A 14727-nucleotide genomic window follows, 5' to 3' on the forward strand; every position below is an offset into this window, starting at 1 on the left:
TCTGTAGGAGGAGAACGGAATGAGAGCCCCACCTCACACTGTGAGCAAGAAACAATTAAGTCTTATTAACCAGCTATACCTAAAGAGCAAAAGTCTGAAGATTCAAAGGGTGACATAGAAGAATATCTTCATAGCCTTGGGTGTTGGGGAGAATTTCTTAAACCAGATTCAAAAGCCATTAATAATAAGTAAAAGATTTATACATTTGAGTATGTGACAGTTAAAAATGTCTGTTCCAAACATATGTTAAGAGACAGGAGCACCAGTTCACAGACAGAAAAGCTAGGCACACAAGGATGACCATGATGGGATTTCATTTACTTACTTACTTTTGGATTTTTGAGACCTGGTCTAATGATGTAGAAAAGGCTGGCCTCTGCCTCCCAGGTGCTGGGATTAAAGCATGCACCACCAGGCCTGGTCAGGATACAGAGTTTATAAGACACTTTTGAAACCCAAAAGAAGATAAAGACAAAAAGAGAAGACTCAAACAGACTTTTTATCACAAAGGAATGGCCCACAAACCTATGGAATGTAATTTAAACCATAGTAAGATATTACTACACATCCTTTAATCTGGTACAAGTGACATGTGACCAGAACAAGGACCTTGCCAAACCACATTACCCTGCATCTTCGGGGAACAAAATAATGAATGAATCATTCACATTAACAATAGACATGAATGTGTGCATAGAGCAGATCCAGAGAGGACACTCCAAGGTGCACACCCAGAGAAGAACTGGGGCATACCCACAGTGTCCTTTACAGCGTTGTCTGGAATGGCCCCTTGATGTTACTTTTTGTTGTTGTTGTGAATGAATACCTGACAGAAGCAGCTTATGGAAGGGGGTGTTTATTCTGGCTCACAGTTTGAGAGGAAACAGTCCCTCACTGAAGGAAGGCGTGGTGGTAGGAATGTGATGTGATTGGTCACATTGTGTCCACAGACAGGAAGCAGAGAGAGATGAATGGTGGTGTTCCACTCACTTTCTCCCTTTCTTTGTTTATTCACCCCAGGACACCAGCCAATGGGGTGTGGCTGCCCACACCCAAGGTTCTTCTTGGCTTTTGTTAAACCTCTCAGGAATTGTCCTCAAGGACGTACTGGGACGCATGTCTCATGGGTGATTCCAAATCCAATTAAATGGAAAATGAAGATGAACTGTGACAGCCCCGGCTAGAAACAGTATAACCATCCAGCAACCGTAGAGGAAATCAACTAGGAATGCGCCACAGTGGAAGGAGTTAATGACAGCTACGGGCATCAGCTGGGGGTTCTCCAAATGACATGGGTGAAAGCAGCCAATCACAAGAAGACCTTTTAGATTCAGCCAATCACAAAAAGGCCTTGTAGCAGCGGAAAGCAAACTGTACTGTTTAGCGGGGGTGGGGATAGGGTGGGGGAGAAAGGCTGCAAGAAGAAGCCAGGGGAGTTTCCTGTTGCCTGGGACATAGTGGATAACTCCTGAATACCAGCTGGAGGAGGGAGGGACGGTGCCCCACCAGAAGAGCGTGCAGGAAAAAAGGAGACTCCTAGGTCCTTCAGTGTTAACCAGTGTCCATCCCATAGCCATTCATGTGGAAGTGGTGTGGAATTTTCAGTCTCATGCTCTGTATTTTATAGGGTTTTGTTGTTTGTTTAGGTATCCTGCGTTCAGTTACTTGCAGGTCTTCGCAGCCAAACCTGCCTGCTTTTCTGAGATCAGCCTGCGAAGTGTTAACTTTTCTTTTTCTGTCTCTTCTTCAGAGACCGAGGAAAATCATAGGCATGCTGGCCCTGGTTCTCTCAGGCTTTCTCACTTGAGGGTTCTCTGTAGAACCCTCCCGGCACACCCCACCTTCCTCCATACAGCTGCTTTCAGATTTCCCTCACTGACTCTAAGTCAACACTATGACTTTCTCTTTTCTCCTCTTTCTAGCAGCCACTGGGATTTACAGCTTACCTGCCCTGTAGCGTTTCTCTCAAACTCTAATCAAACGGTCCCCGTGCATTAAGAACAAGCAAACTACCACTGCCAAGATCCACCGTGTTCAAACGCAGCAATCCCAAACAAACAGGGTTAGAGTTTCCTCTTCTTTTTGCTGTTTGATCCAATGGGGCCAAACCACTCAGCAGCATGGAATAACCATCTCAACAAACGTGGGGCCATTGGGCTGGAAAGATGGCTCAGTTGTTACAAACTTGCACTATTCTTGCAAAGGAACGCAGTTTATTTCCCAAAATCCACCTTGCCAGTTCACAACCCCCTCTATCTCCAGTTCTGGGGTATCTAGCATCCTCTTCTGGTCTCTTTCTGTAGGCACCAGAACATACCCACACACAGACACACACATGTACATACAAATAAAAGTAAAATAAATCTTTAAAAACGTGGCCAGGATGGAGGGGAAAGTCACAGAAAATGCAGCTCAGGCAGAGAGAACCAATGCCTACTTCAGACTAGAGGTCCTAGAGGGTGTCAGGGAAGATGCAGGCCCCAGGGGAATGAGTTTTCTTTGGAAACTTCCCACTTATTTAAAAAAAAAAAATCCACACCTCATGCACACCCCAGCAACTGTGAGCCAGCTTGATGGAGGCAGGGGATCATTTACACTGCAGACATGTGTCAACTGAAACTTCTTCTAGTTCTCTGTATAAACTATGTATGGGCCCAGGTCAGAATTCCAAACTAGAACGAGATTAAAAACGCCTGAAATCAGAAAGAAGAAGCAATCTGGGAGCCTGTCAGAAGAGCCAGCACTCCAGGAGCCTTTCATGCTCTTAATATTTACTAATAAATAACGTTACAGGAATGATAAGTCATCAAATGTGTGGTGGCACCTCAAGGCCTGACGCAGATTTTGATGGATACATTTGGTGAGAGTAGAGTCTTCCTTGCAGGAAGCCATGTTTTTGCAGTCCACAAGGGGGTGCTCCATCAGACACGGGGAGCCATTGTGTGACTTCTCATGGCTCCGACAGTGTACATGCTCACAGCTCAGGTCGAGGATGCACAGCCACAGAGGTTCAGCTAGAAACTCTACATATCTGATCAATAATCACTTGTCTCGAAGTTTTAAACCGGCTACAAAATCCACTGAACTGGTTTCCGTAAGCACTGGAAACGATGCCTTGGGGAAGAGGCGGAGGACCGCTGTAAGTGAGAGCTGCTTGGCTTGGGAGTGAGACAGCTGAGGGCTACTTGAAAAAGACAGCTGAGCTAAACCAGGCCAGCTTTCAGCTCCACTCTCCTTACATGGTTTGTGACCTGTAGAGAGGACAGTTGGGGTCAGGGCTTTTGGCAGAGGCTGGTACCAGCACCGTGCCGTGGATGGTGGCCAGGGAACCACATGTGCCTGAGAGATGCAAAGTCCAGAGCAACAGGGGGGGGGGGGGGGGGGGGAGAGCCTCCTCGGTTCACAGAAGGCAGAAGCTGAGGTTCTGGCCCTCTCCCTTTCCTCCTTTGCCTCCCAGTGTGACAGCTGCCCCAGGCTTACACAACACCCTGTCTTCAGCTGCCTCCTCTGTTCTAATGATGTCTTCCCGCCCCTCCCTTTCTCTCTCTGCTTTCTCCTTTCTTTTCTTCCTCCTTCCTTCATTCTGAGACAGGGTCTCACGTAGCTCAAGCTGACCTCAAACCTGCACGTAGCTAATGCTGGCTGGCATGCACTCCTCTCCACGACTGTGCTTCCGAAGTGCTGGGATCAAAGGTGACCATCACATCACTTACTCTCTGCTCCGGATGGACCCAGGGCTTCTTGTATGCTAGATGGGCACTCTACCAGGCTCCGTTCCAATGATTTCTGTCCTAGTCTTGCTAATTACTACAGTGGTAAAATACCTATCGGGGCATCAGTCCATTGCATAAACACAATACTATTTCAGTGTGTTCTCCCTCTATGCGTTGTCTGTGTCAAAAGCAAACAGTTTTCTATTCTGAGGAGAAGATGTCAGGACCAAGGTTGGATTTTATCTTGCTGCTCCTCTTTTCTTGTTTTGTTTCTGAAAACAGACAACAACAAAAAATGAGGTCAGATGATTAAAAGAAAATGTCTATTAAATCAGAAAAGGCACTAACGGCTGAACACAGATGTAAAAAAAAAAAAAAATAAAGACAGAAAGTAATAACTTGTTGGAAATCAGATTCTTTGAAGAAAACCAAACCTCAAAGATGGATACCTGTGATTGCCAGTTCAAATAAACTCTCATCAGAACTAAGAAACTGCAGAGTAGAGGAACACCCAGCCATTTGATTTCTTTCTTTCTTCCCATCCCAGTTCCATTCTGATCCACATAGGCAGTCATTCTGAGATGTTTAATGTACATATTTATAAAATTTTATTACATCATTCAGTGGTGTGTGTGTGTGTGTGTGTGTGTGTGTGTGTGTGTGTGCGCGCGCGCGCTACTGTGGGGGTCAGAGGGGAACTTGATGAAGTCATTTCTCTCCTTCCACCATGTGGACCCCAGAAGTCAAACTCAGATTATCATGCTTGGCTGCAAGCACCCTTACCTACTGGGCCATCTTGTAGGCGCCTACATTATTTAATGGCTCTCTGTACACAAGGACCATTGTTTCTCATCACTATACAGCTCTCCATATTTGTACCCTCCATCCATTTATCCAGTCCTTCAGTGATGGCCACTCAGATTGTTTCCCATGCCCCCAAATGACGATTCCACAGACTTCCATGCCTCCCATAGACCTGCATGGGAATTTACATAGGACAGGCTAATGGGAGGGGAAACACTGAATCCTAATATGTCCACCAATGCCCCAGTAAGACTACCCCCAATCAACACCCTCATCAGGTCACTTCTCCCAACCTCCTCGGTCTTTATTCTTAAAACAATCTACTAATTTTTGCTAATATAAGAATAAAAGAAAGTCATATACTTTAAAATATTTTGCTTTTCTCTGAGACGTTTAACTACAGCTAAGTCTGCATGTCAGTGAGTTAAGGTGAACAGTACATTGAGCTCTACAGGTCACTGGCTTGACAAAGTAACTGCTTATTTTTTTCCTCATCACAGACCAGTGAGTGGGTGGAGGCTTGGTAGGTAGCTTGTGGTCCTTAGGCATTCAGATTTCTTCTTTTATGTGGCTTTGACAGCTAGATCCCAGAGTTAGGGCCATGGAAAGGGGGGAAATGTGGTGGACCAGGAGCTTGCAGAATCTGGCCCAACTGGTGTAATCCACTGATCCCTTGAGACAAGGAGGCTGAGAAATAGTCTGGCCATGCACCCCCTCCCTCCAGTCCCTTCTCAAAACATGAAGGAAACTGGTGAAAGTTAAACACTCTCTGCCAAAAACCAAAACAGAGCCACCCACTCTCGCTAGCTGTCAAAATTTCCTCTGTAAATTCCCCAGTCATACACTCATTCTTTTGGTCTTTGAGATCTCGCTGTTGCTGGGTCTCACGCTTCTCTGTGTCTTCCGGCTGTTATCAAGTCACTGGGTCTCATCTATTGCAGATACTTCTTTTGCCCTGCCTGCCTGCTCAGTTTGCCTCCATCCAAATGATAACTTCAGGAACCTAATTCTGATGTAACCTAATTAAGCACGTTTTTGTCCTGCAGTTTTTGCTTCTGAGACCATGTTTCTTTTGAATGAGGTGCAGGTGTCTCTAGTCAGTAAAGCCTCCTTTGTCAGTTTTGCTGTCGGTCCGCGGGTTGCAAAAGAGTCACTTATTTGGGCACAGGGAAAAGAAGCATCACACCCACACACAAGGAAGAGGACCACTCTAAAATCCATTTCCCGGCCTCCCACTCTCCCTCCCAACTTTCCCCAGCCCTGCTGGCCCTTGCCTGCACAGTCAGCTCCCCAAAGCATGCATGGAAATGTACCAAGCTGTTTGGAAAGACCTTTCAACTGAAGAGGCACATAGCCAACTCACGGAGCGAACATTGAACGCGAGTCTATTTTTGCTTACAACACTAAGGACTTGACTCTTGAACTGGAACTCTCTTAACACCCACGTGGTTTCTTGACTTTGATCTCTTACTCATACTGCCTAGCCCCTTCCCTGAAAAGACCCCCCCCTTTGCTTAGCTTATCCTTTAAACTTAGCCTAGGCATTAATTCCAGGAAGCCTCTGGCATCCCGCTACTCCACCTTTGGGCTCCCCACTGTCCGGAACATCTTTCTCATTGAACTTACCATATTGTATTGCAATGGTCAATTGCCTACCAAATAAACTTTTGGAGGGGCCTGTCTTTCAGTACCTCACAAAGGACAGCACACACAGCCTTAATAACTACAGAATAGATCTAATGAACTGGTTACGCCCTACCCACTCACTGTGCTTGGCTCTCTCGGCCCAACTTCATGGTCTTTGGGGAGGTTTGAGGGCTGGGAAAATTTTCTCCTGCAAAGGGCAGCTGGTGTAACTCTGCTCTGGTATGTCGTCTTGGGACACATTCCCAGCAGGGGATGATGAGCTTTCCTGGGCCTTAGCTTCTGCTGTGGAGGCAGGGGAATAAATACAGCATATGCTCAAGTGCAGGTCATGATGTTCTGTGGCATCTGCAGCCTTCCTCTTCCTGATTACCCTGTTCAGAGGTTGGGATCTAGGAGGACAGGAGGCTGGCTGCAGGCAAGTAAGCAAGCAGTGACCTAGCAGAAGAGGGACAAGACTCCTCCAGCCCACAGCGCCCCTGCAGCCTGCTACACTCAGAGCTCTGCTGCCCCCTTGTGTCCACAGAAAGAACAAAGAAAAGCCCAGATCAGGTCCCGACAGTCTGAGAACCATCCTGCAGGGACACAACTCGGCCACCCAAGGGAATTCTGTCTTCATAGCTTTTCCTGGAAAAATGTAAACACACATCCAGGCACCCTAGAAAGCACCGATGACAGATCAAAAATATGATTTCATCAAAATCCAACTTGGTGAGATCAGTGCAGTTTTTGTTGTTGCTGTTGTTTGGTTTTGGCCTTTCATACAGAGCACAGGCGAGGGGTCACTTACAGCAGCACAGGTGGCCCCAAACAGCTGCACCACCACCATGCCCCACCCCATCATGGACAGTGACCTTGCGGAATCCATTTCACTTCCATATTCTCTAGCATCTCCCAAGATTACTTGCAGCCAGGGGAGAGAGTAATAGCTGGACTACCGGGGGAGGGTCCCCTGACCCTCTCCAGGGAGCATCAGTGGTGTCATTATCATCACCAGAGACCTGGTTACCACTGTATTGTACTGCTCTGGTTGCCATGGCTACGGGGCAAAGTCCAAACGGCATCTTGTTATGACCAGAATAGAAAGCACCTTATAGCCCAGTATCCACAATTAGAGACAGATATTCAAGAGGTGACCTGAAGGGAAGAAGGAAGGCTTTGAAGAGTTAAAAGGCAACTCCTCTGTGGGAGGCCCTCAGAGTGGTCCGTTCTGGGAGCGGCTCCATTCTGCCTGTAGATTCTACTTCTAGAAGCATTTTTCCCCTTTCTTTTTAAAATTTATGTGTATGTGTGTGTGTGCTTTCATGGGTTTACTTGCACCCCATGTGTACAGGTGTCTATGGAGGCCAGAGATGGTGTCCGATCCTCCAGAACTGGAGTTACACTTGTGAGTCCTTTGATGCGGGTGCTGGGACCTGGACCCAGGTTATCTGCAAGAACAGAAGGCTTTCTAAACCACCAAGCCAGCTCTCTAGGGCCCCTCCCCACCCTCTTTGACAGAGCCTCACACTGCAACCCAGGTTGGTCTGGTACTTGCTATGTAGCCAAGAAGCAGGCTTCAAAATCATGGAAATCCTTTTGCCTCAGCTTCTTCAATGTTGGGATTGCAGGCGTGAGCCAACACATCTGGCTTCCAGGAGTGATTTCTGTTGTCCTCTTGAGGAGCTCTGTTACAGAGTGAGGAGGGCTTGGGCTCAGCACCAGGCACTCCCTGCTTTCATGTCCTCCACTGTACACATTCAAGCTCAGATGTGTCTGTACTAATTCCCAGTTCACAGCCTTCCCCAGCCTCTCTGCCTCCGTTATTCCCTGTGGTACCATTCTGCTTATTCTTTTTCATGGATTTTCACATAAAAGTATCCCCCCCCCTTTTTTTTTTTGAGCTGAGGATTGAACCCAGGGCCTTGTGCTTGCCAGGCAAGCACTCTACCATTTCGCTAAATCCCCAACCCAAAAGTATCTGTTTTTATCCGGCCCCATTTCCTTGTCACTCTGCTTCTGGACTGTGACACCGTGTGACCTGCTGACCTCTTGCTCTGACATCACCGTGGCTTCCTTTCTTGCTGCCTTCCCTGGCCATGATGCAGGACGATCCCCTCAAACTGTGAGCCAGAGCAAACTCTTCTTCCTTTAAACTGTCTTATCACAGCAACAAGGAAAACCACTAAGACACAAGGTCTCCTTAGTTCTTTATTCAGACGTATCTACAAGGCAGGCCTTGATCTTTATATATAACGTTGCATATGGATCTACCGCCTATATGCCATTGGGGGTGTGGGAAGGTCAGTCCTTCCTTACACACAGGTTTAAAGGTTGTGCACCTGCTTCCTCACTTCCCCTCCTACCACTGAGTCCCTTTGTTCTCCTTGTAGCCCCACTTTCCAAATTAGCCAATTGGGAGTAGACTATGAAGTTGAACCTCACCCAATGATTAACAGCCAAGTAAGATAGAGGTCATCTTTTCCATGCATGCTTGCTAGCCTGGTTTGAGTCATGGCTCAACCTTTCTGTAAAAATAAATTGCCTTAATGGGTTATGTTCAATTTGTGTGTTTCTTTGTCCGACACTGAGTTCATTCATTTTCAGTAAGGTATTTTAATACCCTAGATCGCTGTTGTCATTGCCGTGATCAAACACCATGCCCAAAAGCAACTTGGGGAGGAAAGGGTTTATTTTTCTTACACTTCCACATCATAGTCCATCATTGAAGGAAGTCAGGGCAGGAACCTGATCCATGGAGGGGTGCTGATTTCTAGCTTTCTATTCATGGCTTGTGCAGCCTACTTTCTTATAGCACCCACAACCACCAGGCCAGGGGTGGCTCCACCCACAGTGGGCTGACCCTCCCTTATCACTAAGAAAAATGCTCTACAGGCTTGTCTACAGCTTGATCGTATGGAGGCAACTTCTCAGTCAAGGTTCCCTCCCCTCAGATAACTACAGCATGTGTCAAGCTGACATAAAACTAGCCAGCACAGCAGTTGTTTCCATTTTAAAGTTGAGGAAACTGGGGTTCTGAGATATTAATGTCACACCAGAGATCACAGAGCGGAGGAGAAAAGCTAAAGGTGAAAATTCACATCTCCCTGTCCTGGAGCCTACCAGCAGGTGAGCTTTCAGCCTCAGAAGAGGTGACCACCGAGGGCATGGTGCATGGCCCCAGAAACTGTGCAGATGCCAGCTGGGCCTGGTGGTGCAGACCTGCAATCCCAGCTACCCAGCTACGTGGGAGCCTGAGACAAGAGAACCAAGGGCCCAAGCCTTTCTGGGCCTCTCAAGAAAGTGGGTTCAAGGTCAGCCTGAACAACTTAGTGAGACCCTGTCTCAAAGTGGGAAGTAAAGGAGGAGAGACTGGGGACATAGTTCAGTGGTACAGCATCCCTAGCCTTGTAGGGTCCTAGACTCAATCCCCAGGACCATTAAAAACAGAGTGCAGATCCCAAATTACCTTTAAAAGGAGATGGTGGGAGCTCTCCCCTTTTTACCCCATGCAATCCTGTAGAGCCCTCCAAATAGGCAAGTGCAGTTTTATGCCTTAGGTCCAACTCCTTTCTCCATCCCAGACCATTAGTGGAGTATATTATAAATTTCCCTGTTTGAACTAAACATCCCTGTTTACCTGGCAATCATATATAATAACACGGAAAGTCTTTGCTGTGAGGGCTCTGAATAAAACAGGTTAATGGAGAGGAAAGCGAGCGAGGTGGTCAAGTGATGGGTGGGAAGTCGATTTCTTGGGGTCCATTGTTCCAATAGTTTGATAGCCAAAGTGAGGGGCACAAGTGTCCCTTACAATACCCTCATTTCTGCCAGGCCATTTACAATACCCAAGTACCTGGCTGTGGTGCTCTCTCTGGGGGAAAAAAAGAAGAGTGTCCCACTGGGTCATGCTCAGCTCACGGGACACACCTATGTTCATTGCCATTTGCTCACTCTCATAAACTCCCAGCATCCCCATTACACCTCTTACAGATAGAGAAAGCAAAACCTACAGGGAGACTTGGTCACAAAGCCAATTATTGGCCAAGCCCAGGGCCCACTGATGCCACATCATATTCATTCTGTGTATGTATTCTCTCTGCAGTAGATGCCTGATAGCCCATTTGCCCTCTGTCTTGTCACTGTCCCCAGCTACACACCCTACTCAGCCAACATGTGGTCATGTACATTAACTTCTTACCGACATCCTTCTCAGGATGGCATTTGTGTTGTATAAAGAAAGCAGGTGCTTAAAAAATCTTCCCAGTTCTGTATTTTCTTTTGAAGTTGTAGCCGTCAGCTAAAGGCATCAGGATCTGAGATCAACTCCAAGTGTCTTATGTTATTGGGAGATATGTATCCAGGGAGTGGAGGCACCAGAATGGCTCTTCTTCATTCTCTGAAATTATATGAGGTCAGTGTGGTTGTCCAAATGAAAATGGCCCCTATAGACTCATAGGGAATGGCATTATTGGAGGTGTGGCCTTAGAGTAGGTGTGGCTTTGTAGAGTAGGTGTGGCCTTGGAGGAAGTATGTCACTAGGGGGTGGGCTTTGAGGTTTCAGAAGCTCAAGCCTGGCCTGGTGGCTCACTCTCTCTTCCTGCTGCCTTTGGATCCAGATACTGAACTCTCAGCTACTTCTCCAGCACCATCTTTGCCTGCATGCTGCCATGGTTCCTGTCATGATGACAATGGACTAGACATCTGAACTGTAAGTCAGCCCCCAATCAAATGTTTTCCTTTATAAGAGTTGCTGAGGTCGTGGTGTCTCTTCACAGCAACAGAACCAGTAATAAAGACAGTAAATTCTATTCTGCCCACATGTATGTAGGATTAGTCATGATTCTATCCCCTCAAAGACGGGCTTCTCTGTGTCTTACAAATCTCCACAGTGAAAGGTCACTTTGTGAGGCCCACAGAGATTCCTTGGGTTTGTTGTGAAGGTTCTGGAGTTTGCTGTTGGAATATCAGTGATGTTGACCTAGCAAGGCTGAAAGCTCATTCATGATGAGCTGGCTGCCACCCTGCCATATCTGCTCTGGCCTGACCATGGACCTGGGGCAGTTCCTTTGTGGCTCTGGGCTTGTTTTCTAGCCACCTACTTCTTTCTGCTCCTTCCTTTGCTCAGGAGCCAGGCTCATCCCTCTGCCCTCCTATCTGCCCCACTGTTTCCCTTCTTTCCTAATCTCCATCTTCCTGGACAGTTCTATGTAGTCCTTCCGGTAAGTACTTGGATGTGAGCTACCCTGGAGATTCAACCCACATCCTCTCCCTGTTCCCTGGAATATGCACATTTCATCCCTGGACACCCAACACCCAACATCTTCCTCAGCTGTGTTCTCAGTGTCAAGAAGTTCTTGTCTGTGTAGACAGTCACCAAGACCTCCCAGAAAGCCCACAGGCAGAGAGGAGCTGAATGAATAAATTAGTCATAGCTGATGTTGACAAGAGCATCCCTTTACATTCACCTGCTCTAGAACATTCTGTGTTAATTACTTTTCTCCTCACCAAATCCCTGACAAGATGTCACCTAAAGGGAGATTTCTTTTGCCTCATGGATTGAGTGCACACAGTCCATCGTGGTAGGAAGGGTACCCACAATGGGAGCGTCTTGGGACTGTGGCAGCAAGAATATGAGGTGTTTGTTCACCTTATATCTCAGAAGACCAGGAAGCATAGGATACATGTAAGCAAGGCCAGAAGATAAGCCCCAATAATCCATTTCCTCTACATGGGTCCTACCTCCCAAAGGGTCCACAGCTTCCTCACACAATGTCACTAGCTCCAAGGATGCAATATTCAAACACAAGAACCTATGGGGAAGATTTCATATTCAAACTACAACAGATCCAAACTCTCCGAATCGAAGCCAGGCTCTGGGAAACACACATCCCAAATGGCCCTAGGCCTTCTAACCCAGCTAGAGACTTGCTAAAGTTGGCAGCAGAGCGGGAACCACTTGGAAATGTCAACTCTGGAATGAGGGATTTCATCTGCACTCACAGCCTTAGGCACCACTCAGCCAGCATTGCTCAGGCCTTGGCATGGACACTGAGGGCAGGAAGGTGTGTAGAGCAGGAATCTTCCAGAGGAGGGAACAGGCTTGCTCTCGTGGGCCACTAGATTCCCTACTCTGGTCACTCTTCACTGCCAAATGGCCCCTTGGAGATCATCTAATGCTCCCCAAACCCATTAACAAACATGCATTAAGCACCGACGTTATTTCCAGAACTTTCCTCGGAGGGGTGGGACCCAGAAGGAAAAATGTGCTGATTAAACAGCACTTTCCAGCAATCAGCATGGACACAAAACTGCAGCAGCATTTGGACCCCGGTAAGAGACTTGTAAGATTAAAAAGGGCAGTGAGGAGAGAAGACTGCCTGGCCCCAGGGGTCCTGTTATAATCCTGCCTCTAGCCCAGCCTCTAACCTATTGTTCAGTGGGCAGCGATTCTCTTGCCTGAACCCATCTGCCTACCTGTGGGCTTTTGCCATCTGATGCCTGAGCAATTAACTGCTTCTTAAACGTCTTCAGATGGCAGAGCACCTGGAAGTCTTGGTCCTTTTTGGAGCACACCAGGAACTACTTGTCTCTGTAGTTCTAATCAACAAATTATGAATAGTTTTGCAAGCAGGAAGTGGGCTACTGCTCTGCTCAGATGTACATGTGGTTCAGAATCAGAGCTGCATGCCCACAGATCCAAGGAGGAAAATGGGCTATTGAACGTAGCATGCCAGTAGTTGCTCCTGTCTCCCTGTTCATTTGTTTCATCTGGGGTATGTGGGGGTGTGGAGGTACGGTGACAAATAAGTTGCTGCAGGCATCAAAGATTTAAGAAAATTTGATGGCAGGAAAATTTTAATTGGAGAATTATGTTAGATTTTTTTTCTACTTCTTCTGAGAACTGTGGAAGACACCTGTCATTTCCTCACTGTTGCTGTGGTGAAACACTCCAGCCAAAAGCAACTTAGGGGAAGAAAGGACTGACTTCAGCCTACTCTCCTAGGCCACAGTCCATCACTGAGAGAGGACAAGACAGGAACCACAGAAGACCACTGCTCGCTGGCTCAATTCTCTGGCTTGCTGTCCAGCTTGTGTTTAGCTAGCTTCCTTATATAGCCCTGGACCACATGCCTAGGGGCGATGCTGCTCACAGTGAGCTAGGCCTTCCTACATCAATTAAAGATCAAAACAGTCTCGCACAGATATGCCCACGGGTCAATCTGGTCAGCAACTCCCCAATCCAGCCTTCCCTCCCCAATGATTCTAGACTGTGTCAAGCTGACCATTTAAGCTGACCAGGCCAGTGTCCATTGTTTGATTTTAATGCTCTATCTTGCTTAGTCTATTCCTCTTCCAGGGACAAATGTGAAAGCCACTCACTGTGAGTCTCTCACAAGTCACAGGGACAACCAGGCAGAACAATAAAGGGCTCACTGTGTTTGGAAGGAGGCTCCCAACACTTCCTGAAGCATCCCGTAGCTAGGGATGGACAGAAGAGAAGCCCACTCAGGACCATCAAAGACTGCAGCTTAGATTAGATGAAGGAAGATCTTGACTTTAGAAACTTAGAGATGTTCAGAGTCTCCCACCACACACCACATGTCAGGAGCAGCAATTGTCTTCCTTTGGGGAACAGCTACACTCTGAAGGTGACCAGTTCCTGCCTGTAACTTAACTTTGTTTCCTGTAACTGTAATAAAATACCAGACAAAAGCATCTCAAGAGGCAGACGGGGGGGGGGGGGGGGGGCTCATTTTAGTTCACAGTTCCAGGTTCCAGTCCATCACTGCAGGAAGTCAGGCGGCAGGGACTAGAAGCAGCTACTCACATCATACCCACAATCAAGAGCGGAAAGTGATGAAAGAAGGCATGCACACTCATTCTCAGCCTGATTTCTCCTATCACAGACAACCCGGAATTCCCACCCCATAGAACAGTGCCACACACAGGGAGCTGCTCTTCCATACCAATGACATAATTAAGATGATCCCTCATGGACATTCTCAAAGCCCTTTCTCTTGAATGACTCTAGATTGTATCAAGTTGACAATCAAAACAAACCATCACACTTTCCCAGCCCCACACCCCAGTCTGTGCTAGTTGAAGGGAATGAACAGCTTCTTTGAAAGTGGCATGGTCCTCTGCTAGCTCCCAGACCTTTCCCAGGGCTGAGAAGGACCCACACCTGATTTACAGGAAGACATGAAGGAATCTGTCTTGCAAGCTTTCTGGCCAAGCATGGAATCCAAGTAGCTATCTACTGAGACTTCAAAGATGCAAGACATCAGGTACCATATGAGACTTTATGGATTCCCAAAGAGCTAGGGAAAGCAGTGAGCCTTCCCAGAAGGACCAGCCTGATCTCCTGGATTCTTCCCAATCAAACTACTCTCAGGATCCCCTACCCTCAACCACAGCACCACCCTTAAACACTTGAATGAAGGACAGAACAGCCAATGAAGGGATTTTCCTGAGCCCTCCACCTTGTTCTGCTTGCCCCATCACCTCTCCTGTCTATCATCTCCAATAGATCCCAATGCTTCCCTCCCCAGCCCCCAGACTCTTCAGTCACTTGGGCTTATAG

The sequence above is a fragment of the Onychomys torridus genome, chromosome 7 (assembly GCF_903995425.1).
Source record: "Onychomys torridus chromosome 7, mOncTor1.1, whole genome shotgun sequence".
NCBI classification, from domain to species: Eukaryota; Metazoa; Chordata; class Mammalia; order Rodentia; family Cricetidae; genus Onychomys; species Onychomys torridus.